This window comes from Lampetra fluviatilis, chromosome 11 (genome assembly GCF_964198595.1).
Source record: "Lampetra fluviatilis chromosome 11, kcLamFluv1.1, whole genome shotgun sequence".
Lineage (NCBI taxonomy): Eukaryota > Metazoa > Chordata > Hyperoartia > Petromyzontiformes > Petromyzontidae > Lampetra > Lampetra fluviatilis.
This window is the reverse complement of record NC_136285.1, coordinates 5356969-5369204: the sequence shown is the minus strand read 5'-3', so window position 1 is coordinate 5369204 and position 12236 is coordinate 5356969. Positions and strand designations below refer to the sequence as shown.

Genomic DNA, 12236 nt, shown 5'->3' with positions numbered 1-12236 from the left:
TGTCCAACGACATGGAAATAGAGCAACTGATCCTCAATTCTGCCTGTGTGAAGCTCTGAATAGAACCAACCTTCTTTCGTGGGGTTTCTTTTTCTGGGTACTCCAATTTTATCCCAAATGCTGAACGCTCATCAACACATTTGGCCAAACATCTCGGAGCACAGGACCCTTTCGAAAGACTCTTACATTACACAGTGCGTATGCCACTGCCCATAATGCTCATCAGCATTGTGCCATGTTGACTGCAGTTATTTTAACAAGGTTCAGGGGTGACTAGCGCCCCAAGATATGCTAAGACTCGGTGAGGGTTTTCTTGATACATAAGCGGCATTATTATTGCTATTAACTCTTGAAACTTGGTGAGGCTTTCTTGAGCACAGAACTCCAATGTTTATATTATGTTGCATTAATGCGTACCAAGCCCGGAAAATGTTGCAACTCGGTATAATTAGCGAGTGCTCCTCAAAACAAACGGGCACGGTTTTAATTGGTTTACTTTTGGAAGGATACGCTTCAGGGTGCTGCATTCCAGTGTTCACTCTGTAATCGCAGTGGTGTCTTGGATATTACTGGCACAGCACAGTTTGTCCTACGGAAGTGCCTAAACCAAGAGGCATGTTGTGGAAATGTATACGAACAGCACAGTTAGGAGTAAGCAAACATATCCATTTAACGTAGTAACTAAAGGTGAGGTTTACTTTCTGGCAACTACCACCGTCCTCAAGTTCAAGTTCAAGTTCATTTATTAGGTATAGCCCTGTGAGCCATTCAGCTCTTGAATCGGGTGCAACCGCAACAAACAAAAAACAAAAACATGAACAAAAAACATCTTAAAGTGAATATGTGACTAAGTGCAAACAGAAAATCCAAGAAAAGGCAGCAAAATATTGCAGAAAAAACACCGCACACCAACGCTGTGTGCAAGAAGGGAATTATAATCACCAAAGCGTTAATTATATTTATTATGGCCCACTGTTACTTTTACGCTGCCTTTGGGACCCGGTGGTTTATCTCTCGTCTCTTAACCCATATAAACTCTGGGGTTACCTTGGCAGTTCATAATTGGATATCGCTCACGAGCGAGCCCATACAGCAAACCGATATAACACTCTGCCAAACCCTTGGCTGTGTATAGGTGGGTACGGATTATTTTGAGTGTAGTGGTGGTGCACTCGCATCACAAACCTAGCGACTTCGGTTTGATTCTATTCGATCATTAACATCCGTTGCAAATGATATTTGAACTTGCTATCCCCCCCCTCCTTCCCCTACTTCATAATCCCACACTGACCAGCACGGAGAATTATGGTCAAATAACCCCAAACATGGTTCAGGGAGTCCATGTGGTGGCGGTTAGCCAAAGTGGTGGTCATTCAATATTTTTGTAACTTCATCAGAGTGGTGGGGTTTTTTTTGTCTGGGGCATTAAAGCGTGTTTTAATTACATTTGTACCAAGCATGTCTGCAGTGCCAGATCATTGCTCCATGGCAGTTGTTATGATGCCTCTACTCCATAACGGCTCTTGGCTGTGTAGGATTTGGAAGGCAGCAAAGAACAAGGGACTATTGAACTCCAACATTTCTGTAAATTAATGCAAATTAAAATGTGTGTGTGTACATTATGTATTTGCTCTATTGTCAGGATTCAGTAAAAAAATCAATCCTTTGACTAGTTTTTCCTACTTTGTATTGTTTAAAAATAATATGTCTGGTTTGTACAGCTTCTGATGTCCCACTTGCCAAAATGTAACATGAGCATATAATGCGAGTTACATTTGCATAATTCACAAATAATAGATTGTCACGCACAATTCAATGCATGTAGCTTGAGTATAAGAATACAAATGTCTAGTGACATAAGGGATGTTACTGTATGTTGCTGGCCTAAGAGGGCCAGGGCACGCGATGCACCGTCATCGCGTACACCCTGTGAGAGGGTGTAGTACCAGCCCTAGCGGGGCTTGATGAGCGCTGCGATAGCACGGGCACCACGCACAGCGTGTGGTGGGGGCTCCCACGAGGGTTGCCTCGGGCCATTGCACTCTGGTTTACCCCGCAGACAGGTGGTCTAGAGTGTCCACAGAGAGGCCCCTAGGTGGGGGGACTAGGGGGTGATCACGTGTCCGGGCAGAGCTCTGAAGAAGGATCAAGAGAGAACGAGAATACTTGAGAAGGAGGGTGGGGCCGAGGGCGGAGCGGCCCCGACCGTAGGGGGATCGGGGTCGCTGCATCCTACAAGCGGAGAGCTCAACACCTGAGGCTCTTCGTCCTACGAGGCAACCACGTGGTCGGAGACCCGAGTGAGGCCCGACCCTTCGTAGCAGTAACTCCTCTGTATAGAGTAGTTAGCTGGGTGGTCACCACCCTAGGCTGTATCTGGTGAAGGGGCAATTACCCCTTTGTGTTACGTGTTAATAATACATGTGTTGCCTCTAAAAGGAACAACGTCAGGGACTCAGTTGGACTCACTACATATGTATTGATAAATGCATGCATTATTACACTGCAAAGTGTGTTCATATCTTAATGGTATAGTGCAGTGCATGTGACTTTCAATGTAAAGGTGCAGGACTGAAATTCCTCGCTTGAGCCACTGCTGGCAGAAGGGCCTCCACGTTGGACAGCAATCTTGGAAAGTCCCACACATCTACCCCAGATTAACTGTAATACGCTCGTTTTTTAACTGCCGTGCTGGGAGGTGGACCCAGTGCCCTCTGGATTGCAAGTCTAGTTTTCTAACAATTACAGCACGGCAGCATTCCCATAGCAAACGGCCCGACCGTACAGCAAGATGTAGTAAAGTGTACATGTTATCATCTTGGCGTGGGTTTTCAATAATTTTAATTTGTAATAAGACATTGTAAATGATTAAATATACTTTACGATAAATAACAAAATATTGTGCTTGCTCTTAAACTTAACAAGGCATTAGAGCAGCAACTGAAGGAATTTTCTGATGGTATTTTGCAATTATCTGGCTTCTGTGGCATCTGATTTCAAGACTTGGAGTCGGTCCCATGAACACATATGCAGAGTGTTTCATGCTGGCTACCCTTGGGAGTTGGCCAGGCAATAGACTGGACATTAAACATCCATTATTTTCCTTCGATAAAACTGATTGCTTTTAAGAGATATACGAGTCTATGCATTGTTGTAGCTACTTCCCGTTTATTATGGACAGACATTTTAGTATTTATTGCAGATTTTTGAGCATTCAATCCCACAAAGCCATTCATACAATTGTGTTCTTTAACAACATATGTTAAATTGTTTAAGAATATTTAATCCACCCTACATGTAGTGCTATACATATAATTACATTTAATGTCCTTTAATCAGGCCTCCTTTCACTCAGCAAGAGCACTCTCAATAATACGATTTCAATTTCAAATCGTAGATGGGGATTGACTCGGCCCATCATCCTTATGGGGTCAATAAAATTAATACCACTTTCTGTGAAGTGAACAGTAGCTATTCCATAGGCTTGTGGCCATATTACCACAAGTTCACGGCTGCCTGTACATGCTTCAGCAGGTTAAACTAAATTTCCTCTATCATTTAGCCAGGCAAGTCTGAGGACTCATATTTGGCCAGTTACATTTTAACACGGAAAGATAATCTTACGTATGGGACGAAACGAGAGTACTGCATCTAAAGAGAACCAACCATACACATACGAGGAAATATCACTCATTGATCCACACAGATGGGTTCAGGAATACACATTGGTGTACTTGTCATCTCCAGGCCACTTAAGAGCCCAACGGGTTTTGGATGTTTCACCAGTCAAATTGATCTGTTATCCCATTCCTCAAAAGCCCTGGATTATAGGTGTGCACTAAACTGGCTTTATCTTTGCAAAAGCGATAACGAATCTCAATGGGTCCTTAACTTGTTTAAGTGAAGTGCATTGAAATTAAATAATTAACAACCAGCAATGCTGCCCATTTATCAAATCCTGCATTTGGTCAGCATCATGACAGGAAGTGTGAGAATAGGTTCAACTTGGTCTATTTTACACAGGGCAATACTTGGTTGGCATATGATTGATGATTATTGTGATAAAAAAAATTACCAAAAGATTGAATCAATACTCAAGCGAATGGAGGCGACTAAACATACCCTAATTGCTGGTATGGGTCATCACATGTGACCTCTGCCCTATGGCCAGGAATACAAGAGCTGTAATTCATTATGGAGAATATTATGGAGAATATAGGAGAAAAGCAAACATTCCCCTGTACAGTTTCATTTTGATGAAAATTAATTTCGGCGCTTGATGTAATGAACCACATTTTTCTTAATTTTATTGTGTATTTAATCACTGGTGCAAATATTTTTACAATAATGATTCGTCTGATTAATTGCTTTGCATTTAAGCGGTGATTGTGTATATTATGAGCAAACTATGATATATCAAAATTATATTGCCCAAAGTAAAATTGTCTCCTTGCTCAAACGAGTGTAAGGTGTTGCCCATCCATTCCAGTAGCTGCCGAGTCATTCATAAACATTCCATATTTTCATGGCAGGGAAGAGTCTCCCCATAGGGCCAGCCGTTGGTGACTTCCTAGCAAAGTGGGGCTTACTTTATAAGTTGTTTCCTTACGGGGTTGCAAGACTTTGTCTGGAGATTTCTGCTTGGGATGTTCAGTCGATTAGCACGGTTTGGCTACGTGCGGTGTGAAAGACAGTTCAACATGCATACATAAATAAGCCAGTTCCTCAGATTAATATTTTTTCTTGTGGGAAGATTTTAGAGTTCCCAGAGAGAACCTACCCTTACCATGGGACTACAATCCAGTATCTGCACCCACGAAGTAAACCAGCAATATACTCACTCAACTCCTCTGGTGGCACTGTGTTTTCCTCCGGATTGGTGTCTCGCACACCCTTCACGTGCCCACACCATCCCTGACTCCCAAGTCACTGGGTTAGTAGCTTACACCGCCACACCTGACAGGTTGCTATTGACTGGCTTTTTGATTAGCACACTTAACACGAGGCTCTCCAGTGAGACGGTAATGTGACACTGCAACCCCCCTTGCTTTGACACCCCATCACGTGAGCCTATTCCCGGAATAAGCAGATCTACTGACTAATGAGCTTTCTGTAAAGTGCTCACATGTGAGTGACTCACTGCCCAACCCACCCCCATCATATCAGGGCTGATGGAGTGGACGATGATCCACATGCGTATAACAGACCTGACCTTTAAATGCTGGCTGTTGGGGCAAGTGCGGTTAGCCAGCACCATGCCCGGCCGCCTTTGTCTCTAGTGGCAATGTTGACACACCACACCAGGTACTCATTTGAGGCTGAGTCTACCTACGGGAGGCCCAGGACCGGTTCAAATAATCGTCACTGGTGTTGGCCGTGAGCGGGAATCGAACTCCAGTCGCTGGGTTCATAGCGCACCGTGCCAAATGCTGCACTACCGCAACAATAACAACCGCCATTCGCCACTAAGTGGTGGTGACGTCACCACGACGCTTGAGCCAGGCCATGTGCACCTTGAGGCCACGAAGTGTCGAATGCCCGCTGGCAGGAGGTCACGGGGCAGACCCAGATGTCACAGGTCGACTAACTGAGATGACTGGCTGATGGACCACCTGTGCCCCCTACTGTGCCAATTTGCTGTGCTTTAGCCACCCGGCACTCCGCTCATTGTTGTGAGCGTCGTTCCTCCGCCCTCTGTTGTTGTTGGAGGGCGACTGCCTATAACTGCCCAGTAGCGTCCTTCACGAGCCTCCTCCGCATAGGCCGATCTTGACACCGCTGGTACCAGTCATTGGCAAGTCCACTCATCTCCACATCCTCCTGTACTACGTAACTCCATCTCATCTCTAGCCCGTGCCGCGCCCGTTTAGGCCCCTCGATCTGGCCGAACAAAAGCTGTTTGGGCATGCGGTGATTGGGCATGCGGGCTACATGGCCCAGCCAACGCAGCCTTGCCTGCCGGAGGTGCTCACCGATGGGACTTTGCCCAGATCTTTTAAGGATTTGTGAGCTCCTCACACAATCCAGCCTGGTTAAACCCAGGATGGATCGTAGGCAGGCCAGCCTAAATGTTTCTAACCGGCGAAGATGCTCCATTAGGGGGGTCCACGTTTCACAAGCATAGAGAAGGGAGGGAATGACCGTGGCCGAGAAGACCTGAAGCTTCGTGCGGAGCAACAGACCAGGTAGCTTCCACACAGTGTTACGCAACTGATAAAAAGATATTGCCGCTCGACTGATTCGGAGTGAGCACACTGCCCAGGTATGGGAACTCTCCACTCTCTCCACATCTGCCCCATCACCGATTGGGAGTTGTGGGAGCGGAGTGTCCGATGGTACAAAATACCCAGGCAGGTGCTTAGTTTTGGTGGAGCTGATGGTAAGGCCCCACCTCTTAGTGGCAAGCTCCAGTTTCAGCAGCAGCGTCTCCAACTCCTCCTCTGAATGAGCAGCAATTACCAAATCATCGGCATACATAACGTGGTTGACCAATAGGGAGCCATCCCTTGACCGCACCCGGGCATCGATCAGCCTCCCATTATATCTGTACCAAATGGAAATTCTCCCGGGACAGCTATTGAAGGCTTCACGAACGTGGACAAAATAGATGTTAAATTATGTGGGAGCCAGAGGACATACCTGTCGCACCCCAAGGTGTACAGGGAATGGCTCTGACTCCCGGCCACGTAGTTTTACCCGGGCCCGCTGACCATCAGGAAGGTCCTTAATGATTGTGAGCAGAGGGTCAGGGACTCCGAAAGCACGAAGAACAACCCAGAGCCCAGGCCCACTGATGGTATCATAGGCCTTGACCAGGTCAATAAAGCAGAGATGTAGCTCTTGTTGGAATTTCCTACACCTCTGCTGTAGCAGACGGACAGAAAATATGGCATCTGTGCAGGACCGCCCTTTCCTGAAACCGCATTGGGGTTCCGCAAGCCTCTCTTCAGCGTGCCTCGCAAGGCGATGTTGAATAATCCTTGCCAGGACCTTTCCCGGCACACCCACTCACAAACATACAATATAAACATGCAATGAAATGCTTAAGACACATTTTATACATTTTTGCTTGGATTAACGTGAATTGTCATGCAGGAATAGATAATGGGTTCCACTATGCTTAGTGGGCAATTGGCAGATCATCTCCATTGGCAGCCCTGAACTATTGATTGAAATTTTCCGTTCCCATAATGGACACCATACCCATCATGGGATAAATTAGTTGTCTTCCTACAAAGCAGTACAAATGTTGTATCAACCCTGGCAATGGACAGAGTAAACCTTTCGCCTACATTCAAACCGTTAGCTGAGCCCTCCGCTCACAACACCACCCTGCTGGTTGAGTGGAGGCGGTGGCGTGCTGTTATGTGACGACGTCAGGATAATAGACCAGCTCTCCGCTCACTCAGGCTGTGTGTTTTAGAGCGACTATCTCAGCAGCCAAGTCTTCTCAGCCTATCCTCCAGCCCGGGAATACTAATCAGCTGCGCACTTCGGTAAGGTTATTACAATTCCACTGCTTTTTTGGCACCGAAGTCGAGTGTTTACATTTATTCTTTCGTGAAATATAACGTACAATGTTAACGCTCCACTGGGTTCAGAGTATCCGCGGCTGCCGTTGCTGGTGCTCTAGTTTATTTCTGTCGTGGTGTATTTTTGTATGTTGACATGGAAGTGTGTTGTGAAATCTAAAAAAAAAATTGGGCACCATTAGTATGCGGGGAGTAGCCGTAAGATTTTTTTTCTTTTCTTTTTTCCACCATGACCATGGGTGGCTTTTAATCCATTGCCACAAAGAGATGTATGTGCCTTTGGTTTGCAAAAAAAAAAACACTTGGCCAAGCTGTATTTGAAAAGTGAGATGTGGCGAATGTGGTTTGTCGTGTCCCTATTTTATATTCTGTCTGCAGATCGCTGCACCACGATGCAGGGAACAGCCTCGCATTAATATGACCAGCTGCTCGCCAATATAACTGTGCATCTGGCATACTCGCGTGTCTTCTTAGCGTGCACACTTTTAATTGTGTGGACTGCTATTTAGCATGATAATCAGTAGAATACTGCCTATGGGTTCTGGTGTAGACTATTAATGAAATCTACAGTAACGTGTTTTTATGCAATAGTTCACATATGGAGCGGTATCTGTGTGTGTGTGTGTGCGCAAATGACCTCCTGCGAGCTAGCCTTCGACACTTCACGTGGCCTCGAAGTGCATCTCGCCTGGCACAGGTGCTGTGGTGACGTCACCGCCGCTTCGTGGTGAACGGCGGTGGCTGTTGTGTGCAATCCGGCGAGAGCGTGTAAATAGTTAGCACAATGCCACGAAGCCAGCGACACGAGTTACATTCTCGCTCATGGCCAACAACGGTGGTGAATATCTGAACCGTACCTGGACCTCCACGAAGATGACTTTGCCTTAAATGAGTACTTGGTGCAATGTTTAAACATCAGCACTGGGAAGACAAAGGCGGTTGGGCATGATCCTGGCCACACCCCACCCACCCCCTTGTGTGCAGTGCCGGTCTCAATAGAGGTTAACTAATAACACTTGTCCCAATAGTGTAGGTCGGGTATATGGGAATCTTTGTCTCATTTGAGCAATATATGTGTAAGTATATATACTACGTTAGCACACAGCCAGCTAAGTGGTACTGTGGTTAGAGTGCACGGCTCCCAATTGGAAGTTGAGCCAAAATCCAAGTCAAACTCGACCCACAACCTTCATCCCCCTTCGTTATGTAAACGAGTAGCACCTTATGGGACGTCAACAGTGGTTGTGCTATGACATTGCCTAACCCCTCCCATAGGAATGTGTAATTTCCCGAACTGGCTCAGGGCTGTTAATCAGAAATGAGAAGTGTTGCGAGTGGAAAAACCACTCTCGCTATGTAAAAAAGTCAGCTGTCCGCTTGCCCAAATGAGTGTTGGGTGATGCCCAAATATCCACTGCTGGGCTTGAGCCAACAGTGAAACTACTTCTTCTACTTTCTTATTAAAGGGACCGACCGGTCTCTCCACATAATGTCCGCTGATGACTTGGGATAAATTCATACAAAGTTTGATCTTGATTACAATGATGACGACTAATGATGATCTGATCTTAATTTTCTTCCAGGGTGAAATAAAATCAGTTCCACTTTATGGAAAGTCAGAGGTGGTTTCATTTTGAATAGACTGATCCAAGCCACATAAATATGTAATGTCCACGACTGGGTCAGTGCTGTCAATTGAAATGAGCACCAAACCCCATTGCTTGTTGTTGCAGGGCAGACCCTAAAGCCCGACTTCGCATGAAACGCAAAGCTGCAATGTAATTGAAAGAACCGTGATATAATATAGTGTGATATTGTGTGATACTGCGTTTGCAGTGGTGCAAATTCGCAAAAGAAACTCGGCACATTCTGGCACTGTGGAATAGGTGATGTTTTGGGCAAAGGCCCTGCCTTATAGCGGAGCAGTGTGCTAGGCGCATTGCACAGAAGAAAAGTGCTTGACAAAATCTTGGATTAGGGTATTGTTTCTCCCAGTTTTGTGCTGCCCCTAGGCCTTACAGCCTCCTGTGGTTCATCAGTTTCACAGAGGATTCCAAAATGAGCAGTAATAGACAACATGTTTTTTAAGTCTGAATGATTGAATTAGGCACTTGCAAAGCGCGAGATGGCACCACGCTTTGCGTGCAGTGCCGACCCTACAGGACAGGGTGTGTGGGTGCCGGCCGAAGGGTAGGGTTATGTTCGGCCATGGCACTCTGGTTTATACGGGAGGATACGTGACCAGTTAAGTCTACAAAGGGGCCCCAGGAGGGGGCTAGGGGTGGTCACGTGATTGGGACCCAGATCCTTCCCGATGATTCTGGAAGGTGGATGTGGCCAAGGGCGGAGCCAGCCACGCCGCAGAGAATATGAGCCGGGTCCCGAGAGGAACCAGGGTTGTTGTTCATCCTGGAAGAAACCTTTGTCAACGTTCTCTGTTCAATGAGTCTCCAACACACGGACCCAGGCCGAAGCTGTTTGGTGTCGGTCCGTAGTAGCAGTTACATTGTAACTAGTGTAGCTATCCTGGTGGTGGTAACTAGTGTAGTAACTAGTGTAGTTAGCCTGGTGGTCACCACCGTAGGTTGTTATTCTGTTAAGGGGAAAGTTACCCCGTGTGTTGGAACTGATTAAATGTGTTGCCTCCAAGTCTACATCTGCGACTCAGTTGAACCCATTACACATATGTTGTCTTATACAAAGTGACTGCACTTGCATGTTAGTGCAATTCCTTTTAACGTCAACGATGTTCAATTTAATTCATGGTTCACATCCAGTATATAATTCGGCCAGTTTTTTTTATGTACGTACATATATTTTGTATATGTACACATGCAACAGCATACAGCGTGCCTGTTTATTAGTAACTCGGTATACATTTATCTAAGAGCGAGTCGATTGAGGCGCATATCTCTTGCGAGGAATGCATAACGGACCGTAGAAACTAATCAAGTGCCGCCTTGCATATAACACCAGACAGCTTGGCAGCATTGTTAAATGCGTCACACCCTGCTGATGAGACTCGTAGAAGTTGAAACCTGTCCAGGGATTGTCTTGCCTATACACATGCCCCTAGGAAACATGGGTCCAGCAGTCTGATGTGTTTTGATGGACTTGAACGTTGATACATTTTGTTTGATGGAATAGATCCTTCTCGGACACTTTATTCATGCAGAGACCATTGTTATTTCCGTGAAGTTTATTCATTGGTAATGCTCACATTTTGGATCGTGAGCACGCGATAACCTGCTCTTGTGAAAATATAACAGGGTCTTTAACGTTCACTTTACAGGAGATGGCACACTTTGCCGGTCCACCATTTAATTGCCACGATTGCAATGCTAAAGGTATGCAACTGTTTAGTCCATGCAGTCTATAATAATAATCCTTTACCGAGGTTAGCCTCAACTGAGTGTTTGGACTTTTTCTGGAGATCCTGTCTGTGATGCTTGGGGCAAAGAAAATCGTGCGGTGAATTTGGAGTCAAAGCAAAGTGTCTCCACGGCACGTACAAACACGGGGTGGTTGCTCACGGCCATTGGTGGCCCTTCACTCAGTGGAAATTCCACATTCCCATGGCACCGGTCAGTCACACCGGTAATATTCCAACCGTCGCTTACTTCCCACAAAGTGGGGAGGTGGGGGGGACGATGGGCGGTGCGGACACTCCACCCTGATTGAACTCGCGTCCTTCCAATCTCCCACTACAGCATTCAGTCATCTGTGTGCACTTGCTTCGAATGTTCCAACCTAAATGCAAAACGAGCCACCTCGCTATCGGGAGATTCGAATGGAACGAGGCAGCTATCGCATCACGGATATCTGCGTGGGTGTTGGCCTATGTCTGCCCGACGCACTGAGTGGGTCTCGCTTGCTGTCCCGTTAAATATTTCCCGTTCATTCCCTCCTGGGTGGGGAGGAGCGGGGGGGTGTGAGGGGAGCGTGGGGGGGAGGGTGTGGGGGGAGCGGTGGGGTGTGAGGGGAGCGGGGGGGGTGTGAGGGGAGCGGGGGGGGGTGAGCGGGGGGTGTGGGGGGATAGTGGAGGGGGGGGCAGGCGGGGGGGGTGTCAGTCATCTGTGGCTATTCGTTGAAGCTGCAAGGCCTCCTTGCAACCGCCCGCCTCCCCTGATGAATCGTACTGCCCGTGACTGATGGTTGAGAATTGACCCACTTACTTATCGACTCTCTCATCCGTTGGTCCTCGTCGCACATGCACGGAGTATTACAGCGGAAGCTTTCAAATACAAGAAGCGTAACCCGATTGACATTGAGACGCGTGGAAGGTTTGCACTGCACAACACGCATTGCCTGGTTGGTGGACCCTTAATATTGGTCGTTGCCAGCCTATACTTTCCACGCGGGGCCTTGTTTTGCTGGGGCTGCTCTGCGTAGTCATTATCCCTTGCAGGGACCATTATTTTGACATAAAGCCACAAACGGTTGGCATCTTTAACCAGAAATGTGTCTCGCGAGAAGGGACGGATGAAAGAAGTGAAGGGATTTAATACGGAGTGTCGGGGTGGAGGAATCGCACCCCTCATGCCTCATTTATAATTAGAAGACGTGCACCTCAACTCGCTGGAATGGAGCAAACTTTTAGTAAACAAAAAAGAATACCCTGTAACAACTGCGCATATGCCTGCTGTGTTTGCAGCAAGAAGCGTGTTTCCTCCTGCAAGGTGCAAATTTCGCTTGCTCCCGTGC

The 12236-nt window shown here is 46.7% G+C and overlaps 1 protein-coding gene across 2 annotated transcripts in view; it reads left to right on the top strand.

The window, feature by feature from the left end:
* The window catches only part of LOC144934741 (contactin-2-like), a 121173-nt gene that overhangs the window by 17473 nt on the left and 91464 nt on the right, over positions 1 to 12236 (top strand). The window contains exon 1 of one of the 2 annotated variants that reach the window (XM_078860835.1): positions 7403 to 7496. The exons of the other annotated variant lie outside the window; for it this stretch is intronic. The gene's annotated coding sequence lies outside the window, so the exon portion shown is untranslated. Of the gene's footprint in view, positions 1 to 7402; positions 7497 to 12236 lie in introns of those variants that run through there. 2 annotated transcript variants of the gene reach the window in all.